At 37.8% G+C, this 21,097-nt stretch overlaps 1 long non-coding RNA gene across 1 annotated transcript in view; it reads left to right on the forward strand.

The window, feature by feature from the left end:
* Positions 1–21,097, forward strand: part of LOC133281178 (uncharacterized) — a 90,749-nt gene that overhangs the window by 40,275 nt on the left and 29,377 nt on the right. The window contains exon 4 of the long non-coding RNA XR_009747411.1: positions 18,174–18,285. This is a non-coding gene — a long non-coding RNA (uncharacterized LOC133281178). The remainder of the gene's footprint in view (positions 1–18,173; positions 18,286–21,097) is intronic.

Here is a 21,097-nt window from a genome sequence, read left to right on the forward strand (position 1 = left end):
CTTGGGCACTCACATGTCATCCTGAGAAACCAGATGAGCATGAAGTGTGTGACTGCATTCCTACCTGCTGGTATTTTGTGTGAGTTTGTATTAGAGCACAGGGAAGGAGACACACCACTTTTTTTTCCTGGGTGTTTCCAAACTTCAGTTTGGAAAGTGAAGTGTCAGCTCTAGTTTGAACATGCAATAATCACTGATAAATCTCAAAATCTAAATATTTGCGTTAGTGAGCTAAAGCACACTGAGTAAGTCTTGTGCAAGGCAAAAATGTAAGAACTTCAAGGAAGACATATTTGCCTTTGCAGTGAGTTTTCCCTTGGGCTTTCCCACCACAAAACAGCAGGAGTTTGACTGCCCCAGAGGCTGTTCTCTGTGCACCTACTGCTTGCTGTGCCTCAACAGCCATGTAAAGGGGAACCCAACAGTGAACCTTCAGCACTGTTGTGGCTTGTATGAAGGGAAAAGTCTGTAGGGAAATGTACCTTCCAGATACCCGCATCAGCAGCGTAGCAGGAAAAAGAAATTTCTCATGTTCTCCCCACATGTTCTCTCCTTAAAATCCTCCAGAACAATGAGGCTTCTCTGCAGCTGTGAGGGACCATAGGGCCTTGTCAGGTATTCGTGCACTTCTCAGCTTATTCTGTTGCACCTTGATAGAGATATGACTAATTATTAGATCCTCAGCTTTAGACTCCCTGCAGTTATCCAGTGCACAGAGTTTTCTTTATCTTTTTCTACTCTAGCCTTACAGTTTACTTTAGTAAAATCATATTCTTGCTGCTAATGGCAGAATTTGGCTACCAGGAAAGGACATAGTTTTGAACTCTATGGGATCTTACTGATGTGGAAATCATCTGATCTCTTCCAAATACTTGCTACTTTATCATTTTTCACAGTATATCTTGCCTCAAGATTGGAAAATAATGAGTGATTTTGGGTGGTTAGTTTCAGCCATCTTCAAAGGGACCTAACATCTTCAGAAATTGCTGTTAGGGAAGACTGCATCTTCTAAAATCACATTGCCCCAAGTTTTGAAAATTTCAGGCTTGCATCAATATTCATGAGAGATCCAAGGTCAGCAGTATTTAATGAAAGAATACCTTTATGGGAAGTACTTTACATGCAGAGTAGATGCATGTTAGAACTCATTTGAAATGAACGTGTAGATTCTGATGTTACCAGGAAGGCAAACCTTAGCAAACAGAAGCATTTGAAACTGGGAACTAGCGTGTCAGTCTTCTGCTACTGGAACTGGATTTGAAGTAGACCTATATGCTGCTGTGTGACCTTTGACCACGTAACACATTAGTCTACCATGTGCTGTAATCATTATCTAACAATAAGGAGAAATAGAGACCTGAAGAAACAGAGGGTAGCTGAGGCTTGGACTTGTGCCTGTTACAGGCCTGTGACAGTGTCTAGTTGGTAGGCTGCTGTTGTTGATGACCACTGAAATTCATCCGGACGTTTTTGAAGGTAGAAGAAACTAAGTCTTGTGCACATTACTAATTGCAATTCAGAATATGTATCCTTTTTAACGATGTAATCACTTTCAGTAGATGGGAGAGTAAGGTGTGTTAAAACTCAGATCATACTTTTTAAGGCAAATGTGAACCTTAAATTGAGACAGTACCTCAGCAGTAACTACTGATTAGGTAAATTGACACAACCAGATTAGAAGCAGTTATGATACATGTGTGCTAACTGGGCTAGCCAGATGACCTCCAGTGACAGAGTTTCAGTCCTGCACCAGGTATGTCCACTGTGTACTCCGTACCATAGGCTAGCAGGATTTGGAAGAAGCAGTGAGGAGGAGAATGTGTCTTTTTTGGTGTTCAAAATTTTCTTTTACTTCAGCCAAAGAAAAGCTCACAGTGGCCTGAGGTCTAAGGATGCTAGAGGGGAAAGCAGCTTTTGGTTTGGGTTTTTGAAAGATGAGCAGAATGAAGGGAAATACTGAACTGAGTTGTACTTTGGACATTCTGTAACATTTTCATTCTCATCCAGATCCATGTGAAGCTGCAATATTTGTGTGTGTGTGTGTGGAGTTACCTTAATGACAGTGAACTGAGTCTCTCACAGAAATAGAGCAAACATTTTCTTACTGGCCTGGAGAGAAAAGGGTTCTCTGGTGTTTAGTCTGATGAATTTAGACATACTTCAGAGAGATTTTTGCATACACAGTGACCAAATTTCTCTGCTTGTGTGAACTGGCCCAGCATCACTCTACTCAGTCAATGCAAGCTGTGCCAGTTTATCTGGCCTCAGTTTGTAACAAATGGTTTGCTTCTCATTCTCCCAATTCCTGAGCAACCAACAGAGGGAAAGTTTTCATTAGGTTTTGAGCGTAGTTTTGCTATAAAATGTATACTCTGGGTGAGTAGTCCCAAGCCAGTGAGGTGTCTATATTGTAATGGAGATAATTGTACTCAAGCTAATAGCATTTCTGGTTCAGCTGAAGAAGGCAAGAAAGAAGAGGTTGGCAAAGAAGCCACTAAATGCAGCAAAGCTTTGAGCACTGTCAATAGTCTAGAGTGTGGCTCAGTTCAGAAAGTTCAAAACCACTGCTTACAGGAATTTGCACCACACCGTAAATATTTTGCATCCTTTTGTGTGAAATGACCTGATTTGTTTACTGTTTCTTGTTTATCTGCTCTGCATGACATGTCACATTTATCAGTATAACAGACTGTGGGGGGTAGCAGTACTTAAATGTTTATTTTATGATGTTTGGCCATTTTCTAGCTAAATTCATACTCAGGTAGCCTTTTCTTCTGCTGTTACAGTGTATCTGTCTCAGGCTGCCCCTAAAGAGATGAAGCATTAAACTCCAAAAGGAACTCAGAATACAAAGAGAAGACACTTGAGAGTAATCTGCAAGATGTTCAGGTATTTGTGCTTTTGTTATCTATACCAGTAATTGGTGCTCAGTGGGGGGTGCTCTGCAGTTAATGCGATTGAAGGAAAATGTTCTTGTTAACTCACACAAAGAGGTGAGAAAATGACATAAATGAAAAAGTCACAAGAAGGGTTAAAGCTGTTTTGTCAGAATGCCACCATGAAAATTAAAGATGAATTTAGGGTTAAAAAGGTAGTGTGTCAGAGTTGCACCTCAGAATTCAACACAATTGATGCTTCTGGATGTTCCATCGCATATGTTAGCTAAGTCAGATTTTACTGCCTGTTACTGCCCAGACTGTTGACAGCCATCTGAGGAACAGTGGAGAAAGTGGATTCTTCTTGATACAGAGCAAAGTGAATGGCCCTCCTCTACTGGAGGAGGCACTGTAAAGTTCCCAGTGGCCTCAGGAATTAGATCTGGGGAACTGTGTAAGCCCTGGGTTAGGCCTACAGTGAGGGTATAATTTTGGTTTCAAAACGTGACAGAGGATCCTGTATACCTTTGCCAGGCCTCAGATTTTAGTGAGATTTAAATAGTGTATATGTCCTGTATACAGATGAAAGAAAATAGGGCATTTGCAATTCTTCCCAGTGCAGAAATGGGACTTTCTAGTCTTATAGCAAGGCTAATCTAAAGAAAGGTTGTACATTTCTAAATTATAGAAAAATAGATTTTTGTTTTCTGAGTACATACAGGGAAAATTAATACAGGTCTCTTTAGTCTGTTATGTGTCTCTAAAGAGAGGAGAACAATTGTGTGGTTACTTTTCAAACCTCCTTGTGAGCAGATAGTGACAGACATGCTATAGATGTGCAAACTGATAACTTAATACATTTTTGTATTTTGATAATAATGTAGAGTTATTGACTGTACACAAGTAAGACCCTTTATAGCTGATTAATTCAGTGAAGCAAATGGGATTACTAACAGGTGTAAAGAGTTTTGTTTGCAGAATGCATCAATACAAAGTGCATTCAGAGAAAACGTTTTACTTGTATAGTCATTGCAATCTTATGTTAATGTCGTTACAATGATTAAATTGTTATAATTAACATTGCAAACTATTTTTCATAACTAGGTATTTTGAACAAAAGCACAAAAGCAGAGGTACCTCCTCAGGGTATATATTTAACAGTTATGTCACTAATATGTGAAAAATCACTCTTGGATGTTATACCATATGTGACTGAAAAGCTAGTATGAGTAAACAGCAAAGTCACTCAGAATGTTATTTTACTTCCACTGTATCAGCTTCCAGATATTTATTCAAGTTCATATTTTATTATGTGTGCATTGCCATGATTTTGGCAGTGTGTTCATAGACAGTATTGATGTTTTGGGTTTTGCTTTTTTGGGGGTGGGTTGACTTTTGGGTTTTGCTACCAAACTGCTGCTTTGACTTCATGCAGTTTGCTTCATCTGAATGAACCTCAGATAACTCATATGCAAAATCGATATTAAATCCCACAGTACCACGTTTTACTACACATAATACAGATGTAACATCTGGGATCAGTGAATGATAGTGGAGCATTATTAGTACTTTTCAGTATTTTGTCTTCATTTTCTGGTTTTTTTGGTAACATTAGTCCTTTAATGCATGTAGTTGTTAGCAGGAGCATCTCAAAGTGTAAAGTCAGTGGTGAAAACACTTGGGGTTTTTTGAACCTTGAGTCAGATCATTTGTCTTCAAAACGTCTTCAGGCTCTCTTTGGAGTTTTCTCTGTAAGAACAGGAAACTGCTATCAGAATCTCCTAATGTAGATTTAGAAAAGGTTTCTCTTCAACTTTGAAGAATGATGCTGTTTTTTCCTGAAAAAGATTAATTATATCTAATGCATTTTAACTTTTAAGCCTTTTTGAAAATAAGTACACTCAAGATTAAAAGTGTTTAACTACTCCGTTATGCGGTTCCTTCAGAAGAATTAACTAAGATAGGAGAAATGAGCCTTACACAAATTTTATTGACAGTAGGTAGGAAGAATAGTGCCTGAGCACATTCTGTAACCTGAAATTAAGCACTAATTCTGTACTTCAAGGTGGTGGTCAAATGAAGCATCTAGTATTTTGGATATGAATTACTGACCTTACTTAATGTTCTAAAAACTCATAGTTATGGGAAAATAGGCTTAACTATGAATTTCAGGTTGTGATCATTCCAATACTTCTAATTCTCTCAAAATAAGAAAAATCTAGAAGTCAGATTTTCCTTAGAAATTTGAAACTATATGTGATTTGAATAATGATGAGTAAGAAGCTACTTTAGAAAGGAAGATTTCTTTTCCTCTTTGCAGAAAAAATTACATTTAATACTCATTGCAAACCTTTCATGTTTCTAACACTAAACCCAATACACTATTTTATAAATAAATTACAGTTATAATACCACAAAGCTACTTACAAGAGGTGCTGCATTTGAGAGATGCAGATATTAATCCACTTTGATTTTCAAAGGAGGAGAAAGAGTACTTCTATTTGACAAATTTTGTGCAATTTGAGGAATTGAAAAACTTCAAATCAGTATCTTACCACAGTCTTTCTAGAATATGATGATATTTTAAGAGGAACTTTATCTAATAGGAAAACTTTGTGAAACCCTCAAACCCCTAGTCCTTCTCATTCTAAACCACTCTGCATTGAGTATAGGAAAAATTAGAATCAAAATACTACTAGAGAATGTGATAGAGGATTATTCCAGTTAATTGTGTTAACCAGTTCATTCCTGTTTGCTGCATTTTGTAACCAAGGCAATGGTTTCAGAATGTGCAGAAGTATCAGTTACTTTTTTTGGACATCGATTCAGGGTTGAGTGATGACAGTGATGTCTGGGTGCTGTTAAGGTAAGGGTGATGTTCGGATGCCTTTGTTTCAAAATTACAGCTTTGCAGCCGTTACACAGCCCAGGCATGAGCAGCTTCTACTGCAAAATACCTACTAGGTAGCAGTGGTTAGTTGAATGACAGCTGTAATGTGTAAATGTAGTGAGACACTGAGGAGGAAGAAAATAGGACATAAGACATGATGATGATTTAATTGACAGCCTTCATGTTGGAAGTTCCTGAACTTGTGGTTTAAAATTCCTTGATAATGTTTAAAAACATGAATAGATTCCCCTCCCCCCTTTTTTTTTTCTGGAGACAGGGCATTGATTGGGTCTAAGTTGCATGTACTGAACAGTAATGTGGGGGGAGGGAAGAGGATTTCAGTAGTGAGTTAGGCCTGAGTTATAATGACTCATAACTGACAACAAAACACCCAAGAAGAGACACGAGACAGGATGAGATTAAATGAGACAAGCCATGAAAGAAGGGGCAGATTTATGAGTTATCAGTCTACAGATGGAATGTGAAGATATATGAGTGGAGAATGAGATCATCATGAAGAATTATGCTAGGGGAAAAGGAGGGGGTTCACTGGACAGATCCCAGTAGCCTCTTGTGGATAGTGGGAGGATTGATTTATGCCGCAGGAAAATTAGTATTCAAAATGATATAAAGATGGGTTATATCCCGGACCTCCAACGGGCTTGATTTTTCTCTCACTACACATCAAAACTTCCCCCAAAGAAACTACATTTGGGATAACCCTGAGCCTCCAAAAGTGTGTGGAGATCACACACCTTGATGGTAATCGCACCTAGCTGAAATTGTGTGAACATGGTTTCAATTTGCTAATGCAAGGCAATTTTCAACATTTTAAGGAAACTGCTGCATTGCTTAGAATAAAGACAAGGAGGCAAAATTCTCACCTTCAATCTAAACAATGCAGTAGTTTTCTTAAAATATTAAAATTTGCCTTCCATTCCCAAAACTGAAAGCATGTGTCCAAGTAACTACGTCCTTTGTGCTACATTGCAGCCAACGCATTTCTTATGGATTGTAAGTAGTGGAATCGATTGCCACATCTATTTCAATGAAATTTCAGTTGGCACAATTATAATTGATTTCAAGATTCATCATCTTAATATTTCCACCTAAAAGATGAAAATAAATACTTGGCTGCTCACAAAGCATTAAATCGCACATACATAACTGTGAAGTTTCTGCGTTACTTTAGTCGTGTCCCCCGCCACTTTTTCTAATTCTATTCTCATATCCTGTAAAGAGTGAAAAGGAAGATCTGTTCAGAGAAGTGCACGGAAGTCTGTGATTTAGCTGAGTCCACAGAATCAGTTGGCAGTGAGATGAGAAAAACTTCTGGTAGAATTTCTTCTTACATCTGATTCCAATAGGAATAGATAGGAATCGGGTAAAGTCAAAAGGGTGTTTCTCACAGATTAAATCATTTTTGCTCCATGTTGTAGCTAAGAATACCAGAGGATATCTATACCGCTGGTCAGGTTGAATTTGAAGTCATTAAAATTGGTAACTGGTGGGTAAAACTTGAGGTAATCAATAAAGCGGTTTTAGTTTTGTTGAATGTCATTAACTTTTTGTTTGAAATGTAATTTTGACTATAAAAGTGAATTGCCTTGAAAGCTCATGAAACCTTTATTATTCTAAAACTGTATCTGGAGCTATTCAGTTTTGGGTAGAACTCGAAAAAAAAAGATAGGTTTTTTTTCCATAAAACAGCAAAATTCAAAAATGCTGAAACATTTTTGCTCAATTTGAGCCAATAGGCTGAAACAGGCTTTGCTTAAGCCTCAGTTTGTAATATTTAACATTTTGTTTAACTATTTCTGATCATTCATTTAAACATCAATGTGCAAGGAGTAGGAGTTCCCTTTAGGAAGAGCTGGAACACCTGAGCTTAAGGATGAGCACATGAGCTTAGACCCAGGACTTGTCTAGCAGCGGGTGGATTGTCCAGCTGCTTAGACTGTCACCTGTCCTCAGCACTGGCCAAAACTGAATGCCTAAGGAAGTGTGTAAGAACAAGGAAATTGTATATCATATTTCAGCTAAGTAATCTCTTGGTGTTCAGCTATCCCAGAGATGTATTCAGCCAGACATTGTCTCTTCCTATTTAATAACCACAGTGGGTTCCTATCCTGTAAACTTGCGTGATCTCCAAGCCCGGCAAACTCCAAGCGTCACATTACTCTTTAGCAAGGAGTCCCAGGGTTTGACATGCATATTACGAAGAGCCACTTCCTTTTTTTCTGTTTTGAAACTACCTCCTGCTAGTTTGAGATGGAAGGATGCTTTATGGAATCTGACAGCAAAGCTGATGAAGGAGTATATTTGAAATGTGGTTCATTTTTAGAAGTTAAATTAGTGTGGTAGATAGAACACAGATAAGTAGTCCAGGACAGTATAGCCTCGTAAATGAAATAACTGCTAACCTAAAAGGTCTGTACTTCAAGAGAAATAATGCCAGTTATAAGCACGAGCATATCTGGTAACAGCAGAAAAACAATAGGTTCCAGTTAAAGGAAGCATTTAAGTATACGTTTAACACCACTGCCATGTTTCAGACTAAGTATATTCTGGGGTACTTGAATGCTGCTGGAACACATTTTTTCTTTTTCTTCTTCTTCTTTTTTTTTTTTTAATATTTGCTGGATAAACACCATGTGCTTTTGACTTTGCTGTCATTAGGTATGTGTTAGATATCATTTTGTGTAGAGCACTGATCCTAATTGGGAGCTCATTAATGTGTTCAGTGATTTTCAGCTTTACAGTGACAAGAGAGACAAATGGTAGAGAGAAGGGGGAAGAGGGGAGTAAAAGTGCATGAGGAACCCTGATATTTAAAAAAGACAGGAAGAACAGAAATTATTAGATTGTTACGTATTGTGACATAAGATCTCCTTAGAATGGGCTAATAAGCGCTTAAATAATACTTAGAGAAAGGAGATCAGAAAGACTCTAAGAGTAAAATTGTGAAACTTTCCACCTTCCAAGAGTTTGATGGTACCTTTTCTTTCCTGGTAGAACCAGTGTTTTACAAACATACCTGTGATTAATGACAGGACATTGTCAGGAGTCACAAGGTGTGCTTAAGATTAGGCTGCTCTTAAACTCTTTTGAGCATAACAGTAGAACACATGTAGGTCCCATGTAGCCTCTGCCCATCACCAAAACCTCAGGTTATGGGATGACAAGAGTGAGCAGATTTATCTATCCTTAAGAATAGGCATAGTGCAGAGCTGGAAATAAGCTAGTTGCAACTACCTGAGCTGCTCTTTGTCCTCAGACACATCTGTGGTCACCCCTTTGTAGTATCTTCTGTTAAATAAAAAGGAAAGCTCTTTGCTGTGTTTGTAAAACACATTAAAAGCTTCAAATGGAAAGCAATGGAAAGAGCAAAGTATTAAAATTACTGTTTACTCACCACGTTTTGCAGACTGCTAGGATTACTTCTGCAAAACCAAACGACCAGCTGAACAAACACACAAAATCATGATATTGAGAGACTGATTTTAACTAAATCACCATGAAGTCTTGCTGCCTGTGGGAGTTTTTCCTCACTAGGTTTCAATTGGAGAAGGTTACTTAATACAAACAGACTTTGCACGTTTTAGTCCTGAAACTGAGCTGTCTTAAATGTCAAACCTTCTTATGGACAAAATATTATAGGAAATAGAATGTATGACATTACATTACATAATAGTAGTATTCTGAAATGAGTCATATAGTAGAGTTCCAGGTTAAAATTAAAGACAAGCTGTGTGTAGTACAATATTTGATCATGTATATCCTAAATTCCTTTTATACAAAGGTAAAGGCTGGAAGAAGACAAATACCTTTTTTCATTTCATATGACATACTGGGGCACTGAAAGATTAGGTCCAGAATGTCAAAAATTGTGAAGTCCTCTTTAGACAGTAGAACAGAAGGCTGGACTTCAAAAATGCTCAGCTTTACTGGCCCTGAGCGATTCAGAATAGAATAAGAATTGAAGCTCATAAGAATTGAAGCAGAAACTAGATGCTGCTGAGCTCACCTGAAAATCTGACATCAGTGGTGGGCTTTTAAGCACTGGGAAATAGAGAAGCTGTTTTGAAAATCAGTTTCAGTGCAGGAAATAAACCTGGATGCCCATGTTTTTAAACAGAACAAGTTTCTGGGTTTTGGTAGGTCTTTTTAAGTGGCAGAACAGTAAAGGGGAAGGAAAACAAAAGGAATAAAAAGCCAGGAATAAAGACAACAGGAGAGAAGGTGTAGGTACAAAGATGCCATGGAGAGTACACTGCTGTCGGTGAAAGATGGAACCCATCAAAAGTAGCTTGAAATGCCAGAAGAGGTAAAAAATAGGAATTATTTTTTGCACAATGTGTTCCTGTCAAGCAGAAATAGGAAGGAAACTCTGAGGATTGATAAATTCAGAAAATCATACTGCCCATCAAGGTAACATAAAAGGACACCATAAATCCCACCATTAGGGGATTGGTGTGGGCCGGCAGTGTACCAGCCTCCTTGTATTAGGAAGATCGCTAAGAGGGTTTTTTTTTCAGATAAGGTAGGAATTCAGTTTATTTCTAAATTGAATTGTCAGAATGCTGTTTATAATCAAAATAAATACAGTCTAAACAAGAAAAAAAAATCAAATTCAGGCTTCTAAAATCAGTGACTTTATATCTCTTCCAGAGGGCAGATATGTCTTGTGTATACTCAAGGTTTGTACAGGTACAGTAGAAGTATCTTAACACAGAAGTAGTTCTGTCTGTTCGTTTTCTTCCTTGAAGCTGTTTGCTGCATTTCAGACAGGTTAGAATGGAGTATTTTTCTGACTCTTGGGACTGACATTCAGCTTCCCTGTTATGTCTTATTAAAGGCTCTGTCAAGTTTGAAAATCCGTAATGCTAAAATAAAAACAATGTCTAGAGTGAGGCACAGTATGTTTTATGCCTGTTAATAAGTGAAGAGTGGGAGGGAAAGCAGAGTTCACAACAGGACTGAAAGCTACTTTAGTCCCTTCTTCAACTGAAAAGGGGGAAAAGGTGTTTGTTTTTCAGAGAGTATCCTGTATTTGTATGTACTCAAAATACTGATTGATTTGCTCATACTATTGACAGACATGGCATGCATTTCAAGTCCTTGAAGAACAATTTGCAGTAATTTTATTTTGCTTTGTGGACATAATTAAGCCACACAACAGCTGTCTGGCAAACGTAAGTGCTCTACTACCTGGTCTCAGGAGAGCAGAAACAAGGCAGAAGTGATTTGACCAAGTGACTGCAGATACTGGATGGCAGAACTGGGTGGGAAGCAAATCTTAACCAACCACTTTATTGATAAAGTGATGTATGTTATGGCTGAGGAGGACGGACTCATAGCAGTTATGCTTAGATTATCTCATACCATGTGCTAAGCAAACGCCGAAAAGGAAGTCATTTTATGTATAGAGAAAAAAGATACAGGTGTGCTAAATGCTCTTCATAATAAGAGGAATCCTTATCTTGGCACTGCTCAGTCTAACAGAACTCTCCAGTAAATTTCTATTAAACCATAAAAAAAGGTGAGCCCTATCCCAACTGAACAAGTGACTGCAGATACTGGATGGCAGAACTGGGTGGGAATCAAATCTTAACCAACCACTTTATTGATAAAGTGATGTATGTTATGGCTGAGGAGGACGGACTCATAGCAGTTATGCTTAGATTATCTCATACCATGTGCTAAGCAAACGCCGAAAAGGAAGTCATTTTATGTATAGAGAAAAAAGATACAGGTGTGCTAAATGCTCTTCATAATAAGAGGAATCCTTATCTTGGCACTGCTCAGTCTAACAGAACTCTCCAGTAAATTTCTATTAAACCATAAAAAAAGGTGAGCCCTATCCCAACTGAACAAGATTTAAGCATGCATCTTGATTTTCTTCTTGAATGAAAATCATCTGATAGTTAAAGAGGACACCTCTCAGTTATAGGCATATTTTAATGCCATTTCTCAAAATCTGATGTACACTGCATTATTTCACAGAATCATTTAGGTTAGAAGTACAAGCTCCCTAAAACCTCCCAGAGTTTGTGCAGTATCCTCCTTCTCTCCTTCTCTATAAATAAATAATATACGACCTTTGTGTTATAGAAGCCTAGTAAAGACCCTGGCAGGACATCACACAACCTCTTAATATAACTTCCCAGCTATTCGTGGAACTCTGCCTCCGTGTCACTGAGAAACAGAGTTGGAGGTGACAGTTCAGATTTTGCATCCTCCTTCCGGAAGCTGTTTCAATCACACAGCCAGTTACGCATCTTACTGTGCATTTATAGCATAAGGAGTCATTTGCAGTTGAAAATAGTCCTGGGCACAGTCAAGATGGACATTGAGTGCAGGCAAAGGTACAGCTCTGTTACTGCTTTCAGGTACTGAAATTAAATGTATGTTTAATAGGTTTCTGTTTCAGTGAAAATTATAATAATAAATGTGATTATGTACAGTTCAGTAAAGATGCAATTTAGAGCGTTAAAATATTTATGTGAACTCTCAAATGACATCCTAAGGAGGTGTTACATTAAAATTGCATGTTAAAACAAAATACAAATTTCCCTTCCCTACTTAATGTCAGTTACTTCATTTCAATTCTGAAAATATTTTTCAGTTATTTTTGTGTGATGATTTTTCTCGCTTAGATAAATAAACTTCCAAGTCAATGAATTTAAACTTAGAACCTTCACTACTTAAACCTCCTTGTGCTTTGATAATTAAAGTTTAAAAAACAAAATGTGTAAAATGCACATAGTCATACTGATTTCAGATGTTCATGCATGTTGCACTGTTCTGGAGTAATGTATAAATACTGGAAGAAAATATGCTTCCCATTGTAAGACAACTTTCTTAAGTTTTTTTTTGGGTGTCAGGGCTCAAGTAAGCTGTTTAACCTGGGAGTATGAACAAACCTGAGCATCCTGGCACATGCCAGTGGGTTAGCTTGTGTGTAAAGGAATGGTTTTCAGACTTTATAGGTTTGTGGCTGCTGAGCAAATTCCAAAAGAAAAGTAGATATTTAGATCTGCTTAGGTCTTTAGAAAGACTGTGTTTCTGTCCAGTGTGTATGAACATGCTGCCGCAGAGTTCATTTCTGTGTCCTCCTTGGGCCACACAGCGCAGCTTGTGAGCTGCAGATCTCACACCACCCAGCTTTTTCAGCAGAGTGCTGATAATCTGCAGCCTTTCAGAGAAACAGAGGCAAAGAGGATGCACTTTTCTAAGCTCTTAAATACAAACCAGTATATAGGCTAACACAGGTAGCTCTTCTTGTTGATGCAAGTGGAAACTGGATTTGAGCAGTAGATACACTCATTGCAAGGATGTTTGTTTTACTCTTAACTAGGCTTTGGTGTTTTTTTGGTAACTGGTCGGCATAGGCTCCTCTGAGATGTGGAGACCCACTCACATGCATCACATGCCTAAATTTCTCAAGCAATTCCCAAATTGTGTTGTTGGTGAAAAGTACAAAGTACATTGAATTTGTCACATGAATTCCACTTTTTCAGGGCAGGAGGACAGTTTAGAAGTAGAAAGGAGAATACAAATTCTATTTGCATTGCAGTACTCCAGTGACGCTTGATGAAATAAACTCATTAGAGTGCATGTGGTAAAGGTGCCATCTAATTTAATGTAGGATTCTTGAAAGTGCATCAGTATTTCAGGTGAAAGGGGCGTATGCCACTAGCTAGCAAAAAGCAGAAATAATGATCTTTTGTGAATCTCCTGGACTTTAGACAGAATTAATGTTTTTTAAGGTTATACCTGCATTAGTGGTACATATTAGTTGGCACATCATTTAGTTTACATATTTCATCTACATCCTTGGAGCTAGGTACCAGGCTGTTGCTGTGTAGTGTCTACTCTGAGGACACTTTCATCAATGACTACACAAAGAAAATTCAAATTAAAGATTACTTCCTAGGCCTAGTGGTTCATCCACTATTTTGCTGTTGAATTAATGAATGCTCAGTGCAAAACCGCAATTGGAAAAATAGATGACATTGAAAGGAAAACTCAAATATGTTTTATGGATAATTTGTTTTTCTTGCTTGTGATTGTACTAGCACTGTACTTTTGGAAGAGTGAGAGAATGTTCTAAGGGCAAGTGTCTGAACCAGGACAGAGACTTGGTTTAGTCACCAGTCTTTGTGCGCATTGGCTTCTCTTGACCTTCCTACTTCCCTGCTGCTGGAACTAAAAATTTGTTTGCAGCATTTTGGATTGCCAGAGCTTGTGGCCTCAGTTATGTGGGTATATTCTGTGATAATTAATTCTGCCGGTGGACTTGGGAGTTGATAAATGCTACTATTATTTTACAATTATATATTAAATGTTACCTGTATTACCCTCTCAGGACAACACAGTGCACTTCCAGGGAAGAAACACATAACATGACATGAAGAAAATGAGAACATAGTTAAACAGAATGTGTCCGTGATAGTCTAGGGAGAGATTAAACTGGAATTCAGCTGAAGTCTTTTGTAGGAACAAGCACTAGTGAAGAATGAGCAAAACGGGAAAGCTACAGGGCTCTGCTTAGCTTGTCATTTTTCCCCCAGCTGGTAAAATCTGGTATATAATTTCTAATATAATATTGTTTGAATATTTTGCCCTGCTTTAGTTTGCTTTTAGTTTCTTTGAGAAAGTAATTCCGAGCCTTCCTTTCTTTTCCTGTGGTTCTTCTACAAGGTTTCTTTCAGCACTATCTAATTGGTTGACTTATGATAGGAAAAAGTGCTGTGAAATGCAGTGTATAAATAAAACAAAACCAGAAAGGCTTTTTATGTGTTTGTTCCCTGCTAACTTCTTTCTGTGATGATAATCTCAGTGATTATTTATAACTTATGAAAACAGTGTCTATCTGCACGAACATGGAGAAGGCACTCCTGATTTAGTTCTGTAGATGAAGAAATGGAGCTACATAAAATAGTTTTCATTCCTCTTGTTAATTCTTGATTGAAACCCATTGAGCACTGTTACTCTTTTGCTGGTAATGGACAAACAAAAGAACAAAGACAAATATCACCAAAGACAAATCCTTAATTTTTATTTCAGAGGAGAAAAACATAGAACATATTATTTTATGGATCTGTATGTGCATAGTTAAATATACATTAATTATAATGGATAGCAATATAGTAAAGCAGAATGAAATCCCTAGTGGCATTGCAACGCATAGATTGTGGTTGCAATTAGAGAAAACCTGTTTAATCTGTGAAATTAGGACTTGCTGTGTGTAAGCATGAAAAATACGGGTAGCATCACTTTTTTTCAGAGAGGAATGAAGCTGTGGTACTTTGTGTGTTGTGGGACACATATGGCATGCAAAGGAGATAATCGAATGTAGCTGGCTTTGAGAGTCTGGAGCAAAGGCAAGGCATTTTATGTGCAAATGATCAGTCTTATATTGGATTCTCAGTACTGGTGGCATAAAACTTTAATTTCCTAATAGAAGCAGAGCAGTTTGAAGTGATAAGTGATAACGGTTGAGGCTGAGTATTGTTTTTCTTTTTAATTCATTATTTATAATTTAAGAAGTTGCTATTATTTATTTTATTTGACATTGTCTTTTTAAAATAGTTTTTATTATTTAAAAAATAAAGTAATGCTTGGAATATAGACTTACATAAATACGTATATCTACTGTAGGAAAAATCCACAAAGGAAATAAAATAGATTAGATTTTGATCAGTTCAATTTGCCAATGTATATGTAAGAAAACAGTCTATTCTTGGGAGCCAAATTTGTACTGATGATCATAAGAATAATTTTAGGGTGGGAAAGTGTGTATCTGAAGCAGTTTCTGGAAAATGTCATTAGCAAGACTAAATACTACTCCTCCCTTTAAAATAAAATAACAGTAAAGTACCCTGCAGAGAGGTTTGCTCTTTGCAGCCAAACCATAACTGTTCATAGGCAACTGTCAGAGAACAGGCAAGGAATACACTAATCTCTCTCTGCATGGGGGCAAGCCTAGTTAGGCACACACACAATTTTATATGATTCTTTAATTCATATGTACATTTTCAGCACAGTGCTTTGAGGAATAACTAATGTGCCTATTCAGTACCTGGGGCAGCAGGTGTTTAATGAAAACAGTATATTGTATTATACCTTAGAATCATAGAATCATAGAATAGTTAGGGTTGGAAAGGATCTTAAGATCATCTAGTTCCAACCCCCCTGCTCTGGGCAGGGACACCTTACACTAAATCATATCACCCAAGGCCTCGTCCAACCTGGTCTTGAACGCTGCTTCCTGCTTATTCCCTTTGCCTTGAAGGACACAACCAGTTGCGGATGGTTTTAATACATTTCAAGCTGTACCAGTTCTTTTTTTCCCTGGTGTTCTGGTGAATAATTACAGCAGCTACTGTTGAGAATAGTTCACAAATGCTACTCTATGTCTTTAGAAATGCAGAAGTATGAGAGAAGTTTTATTTTGTCACTGTAGTGCTATTTATAGAATTGTAGAATCATTTAGGTTGGAAAAGACCTTTAAGGTCATCACATCCAACCATTAACCCAGCACTGCCAAGTCCCCCACTAGATCATGTCCCTATGTGCTACATCTACATATCTTTTAAACACCTGGAAGGATGGGGACTCAACTACTTCCCTGGGCAGTCTGTTCACCCTTTTGGTGAAGAAATGTTTCCGAATATCCAATCCAAACCTCCTCTGGCCCAACTTGAGTCCATTTCTTCTTGTTCCATTGCTTGGGAGACCACACAGACACCCATCTCACTACTACCAAGACCCCTGCCAACTTCTACTTAATGAGCTATATCTTGGGAAAGGTGAAAGAGTATGTAAAAAACACAGCAACTGCCACTGGCTGATGATACATTAAAAAGCTGGTTCTTCCTTACCAAAATAGTAGCACATCACTACTTGGAATTAGTAAGTTGTGAAGTTTTAAAAGCAGTAAAACGCAAATCAGGTTCAATCATGGGTGTGCTTTGGTTCTTAATTAAAAGATATTTTGCCAATGACATTTACAGTCTTTTTCACTGTTGGATATGCTGCTGCTTGTGTCAGCAGCAGATTTTTGCACAGCTTTCACACAGGAAGAATGAGGAAATGTATTTCTGTATGATGTTCAGAAAAGGTATAAAGTTCAGCTGCTGAAAAAGTAAGGCATTTTGTCCTGAATATAACTTAATGTGTACAGAAGATGGTTAGATGCTGACAGTGTAGATTTTGGCACTGAGTCTTCCTTAAAGCAAGGTTTGTGAAGGTTTTTTTTCCTAGCAAGTTACAGACATAAAAATGACAGAAAAGCCCATGATTGCAGCATGTCCTACTTCACCAGAGTGGTCATAGTTTCCTAAAACTACTTCCCAACAACTTTCTAACAGAGGACAATGGTGTATTCTTGCTTTTGCTTACCAGGAAGCTTGCAGTAATTAAAACCAGCAGACATAATTATCTCCATGATTGGAATTTGCAGCTCAGTGATGTAATGTTTGCTGCACTGAAGAGCTCTGGTACAACCTTTGAAAAGTCCTGAGGGATCATTCCTAGGTAACAAAACATAGAGTAAAATGTAGATGATTTTTTTTCCACCGGTTAGCTCCTCATGTTTGATGCAACAGGATTTCTGTGCTTCACATACTTTTCCTGGATCTTATGGTAACTGAGAAAACGGTTGATGATGAAAACCAGGTGGTGTAAGATAATTGTTGCAGAGATCATCAGAATACTGTACTCTTTCTATACAGTCTGAAGTTGCTGTGTAGCAACAGTGATTCCATTATTAACTCATATGGACTCTTTATTGATTTTAATAAAAATAGGGATGGGATTATTGGTTATAAAATCAAGGCCATGGAGCTTAATTAGATCAATACTTTGGGTTGCAGCTTTGCATACTCACAAGATTCAGCGACAAGAAGCTAGAGCTTTTTGTTCTTATCAAAGTATTCCAGTAAGTATGAAAGCGCATGAGCCATGCTGCTAAATACAAATGTGTCATTCTTCATAAGCAAGAGTTTTTGAAATGGAGGAGTGAAAATCTGAGACTCAGAAATAGTAAATTCTCCGGTTTTTTAAGCAATGGTCATATTTTGAACAGCACTACCACTGGAAACAAACCCCCCCAAAAAAAAATTAAGTGAGCTTCAGACTTATTCTTGAACATCAGCTAAACAAGAAGTGTTATGGGAAAGAAGCTTTTGTGGGTGAGACCTTATTTTAAAATTGCCTTCGCTTAGATTCGTCTTGTATAGAATCATTTGGTACTGGCTTCTGATGAGTTGGGATGTTGTTGTCTTTGACAGCTCAGTGGAATTCTCAGAGCTGTCAGTACTAAAGTTTGACAGTGTTTGTGTTCCTTGAGGTATGGAGAAGAAAAGTAATTCTGAACGAAATTCTTTTCTTTATTTCAGATTCACTCGCAACTTGCAAACTGGAGTCTGCTTACTGTTCTCTGTTTCAGATAAGATGTCAAAGCAAGCAAGGGAGACTTAGAAGTAATGTGACTCAGGAAAAGAGTATTTGGTAAGTCACCTAATGTGCATTAAGAAGTTGAGAAAGTGATAATTCATTTGCATGTATTTTTTTCTGCTCCTTTGTAGTTAAATTATGCTTTTTATCCTAAAAACACATTTTGCAAAGTGTTTATTCTGTCAGAAGGTTAACAAATCAAACCAGTACCTTCCTGCAAGGCGTGCCGCAGCTTAAGCTTCTGCAAAACTTTGCAGTCCCTCAGCACTGCGTTCTGGTTTTGTTGAACTGTAACACAGTGCTCTTCTATCTGTGCAGCTTCCACATTTTTTTAAGGTTAATTATTCACATGTTTCAGTTAGAACATCTTTCTTGGTAATTCTACATTCCCTCAGCATGTCAGAAGGAATATTCTCATATTCAAACTCCATTGAATAACATCATCTACTTGAGGAGTTTCTCATTCCCTTCCAAAATACATATTGATTTCAGTGGAATTTAAGTAAGACAATTCTTGTGTATTCACTGTCTAATTTTGCTTTACAGGCTTTTAAATCTCCTTCCTGAACTCTTAAAATCTTGGCGTTTAATGTGGTGACCATATGGCTTTAATACTATTAGTTCTTGAGTTTACTGATACTTTCATTCTAGCATGCACAGTTCTTTTATACTGTGCAATGACTGTTTGGTTGTGCTAATATAGCTACAATATTGTTTAATTTTATGAAAGCCTACTAATGTGTTTAAATGGGATTGAGAGGTCATACAGTTTCACTTCGAACTAGTAGCACTCAGTTCTGATCTGTATTTTTACACCTACTTTCGTGTATATGATAGAATATCTGTGCAGGTGAATAAAAGAAAAAGCTGTGTAGCTCTTTTGTGTCACTGGAAAATATTGTACAGGTATGTACCCTATTCAGGTCAGGCTGCATATAAACACATAGGTATCTCCTAAAGATAAATTGCATATACATCTACAAAACGATTTCTGAAGAGAGGATTATTTTATATTGTCTTTGGCTCCTGTCCCATTTTTATTGATATCCCAAGTTTGAGAATCCTCACTGAAACAAAAGATAGTTTCTTACAATAATGTCTGGGTGTGACATGTGCATCCAAATGGATTTCTCTTATGCAAATGCAGAGCCTGGGACAGAATTAGAAACAGCTGTAACCCCTGACTCAGCAAGGTACAATACCACTCTATTTCTATAGGGATGCTATCCCAGCAAAATAAATCGAGCAACTCCTGATCAAAGGTATTAGTAATTTATTATCATGATGTTCTTCTGACACCCACACATAAGCATTTACATTACAGTGCATAAAAAAAGGTCATAGTTGCTTAAATAAATAACATTGGTATTTTGCAATTAAGTTATGAAGGAAGTCTCTTTTCATATAGCTGCTGGCTTTGATCTTTCTTTACATTATTTAACACCTAAGACTCTAGAGTGAATTCCTTTTGTCAGATATGCAGTGTAGTTTTGCTGTGGTGACATCTTGCATGACCTCCTTGAGCAGGGTCAGAGCAGACTGCAAGTGGGTAGCAGTAGATTCTGCTCTTTTCCTATGGTGGAATTGCCTTGGTTGTCTTCCCAGCCTCTCTGGTTGCTTGCTCCTGTCCTTTCCTGTACCATTGCTTTAGTTCTGGTTTCCTCTGGATCCTAGCACAGAAGTCTGTGGTCTCAGTGCAGTACATATCCTCTGCAATACCTGATTTCTGCTTCAGTTGGCTTTTCCAAGGCTCTCAGCCTTACCCACACGTCCACATTCGTTTCTCCAAGTCAGAATACTGGCTGGATAAAACACTTGGCTTGACATAGATGCCCTTATATGTCACCAGAGAGAAGAGTGGTAAGCCTAACCTCTGAAGCTGTAAAAGCCAATCAACAAGATGTCCCTTTATATCACGGGGATTCCAGGAGGGAAAAAGTTAAAAAAAAATTGCTGTGAAATTCAGAATTACATTGGTTTGGGTTTGTTGGGGTTTTGTTGGTTTGTTTTGTTTTGTTTCTTTAATGAATTGTTTACTGTAAAGTTCTTTTTTGACTACAGACTGAACAAGGAAGGAAACAAAACATTTGAGTTCTCTCTGTAAGGCAGTTACTTTCTCTGTGCCTTTTTCTTTCCTCTGTTTAATTCCCAATACCCTAGAGAGGCAGTTTCCTCTCTTAGCAGGGCCTTTGACCTTAAAAATAGCCAACTCCAAAATAAACACAGAAAAAAACCCACTACAGTTGTTTCAGATACACGATAAGTAACCAAACTGAGTGCACGCTAAGGCTGAAATTCATAGTCTTTCAGAACTGCAATTGGTACTTTCATTTCTTTGTGAATTAGCATTCATTGTTTTGTGTTCATGCTGTATGCCTGCCTCTCTCTCCAGAGAAATTTGTCAAAACTTAGGATGCTATTTATAAGTAATGTGCCACTACTTTTACTACTCTTGCAACATTTTTAGAGGGGACTCTTTCACTTTGGACAAGGGCCAGGCAGGGCACCAAACACCTAAGGAAGAGGTGATCCCAGAGTGTTTTCATGACGTTCTCGTGTTGTGCTCTTTTGGTGCTGGTAGACATCGCAGCTGCATGGGGCCAGCTGGAAGAGTTGATGATTTATCAAACATAAGACTGGTTCTACCTCTTTTGCTTCTAGTTTTGATACTCTGTTCTTTGATTCAGCTGCACGAAGGAGGAGGTGGTCCAGCCTGGACCTCCCCTCTGCATTGAGTCATTTGTGTAATGCCATTCATAGGTTGTCTCATTATCACCATTGCTGCCTTCTTGTCAGTCTACAGACCAGAATTTTCAGTTTCTACAAAAGCTTTTTCCAGGAAAAGGACTTAGCATGAAACAGATTT

The sequence above is a fragment of the Pezoporus flaviventris genome, unplaced genomic scaffold (assembly GCF_033815535.1).
Source record: "Pezoporus flaviventris isolate CSIRO_AGI_PZ_B2104156 unplaced genomic scaffold, CSIRO_AGI_Pfla_v1 ptg000096l, whole genome shotgun sequence".
Lineage (NCBI taxonomy): Eukaryota > Metazoa > Chordata > Aves > Psittaciformes > Psittacidae > Pezoporus > Pezoporus flaviventris.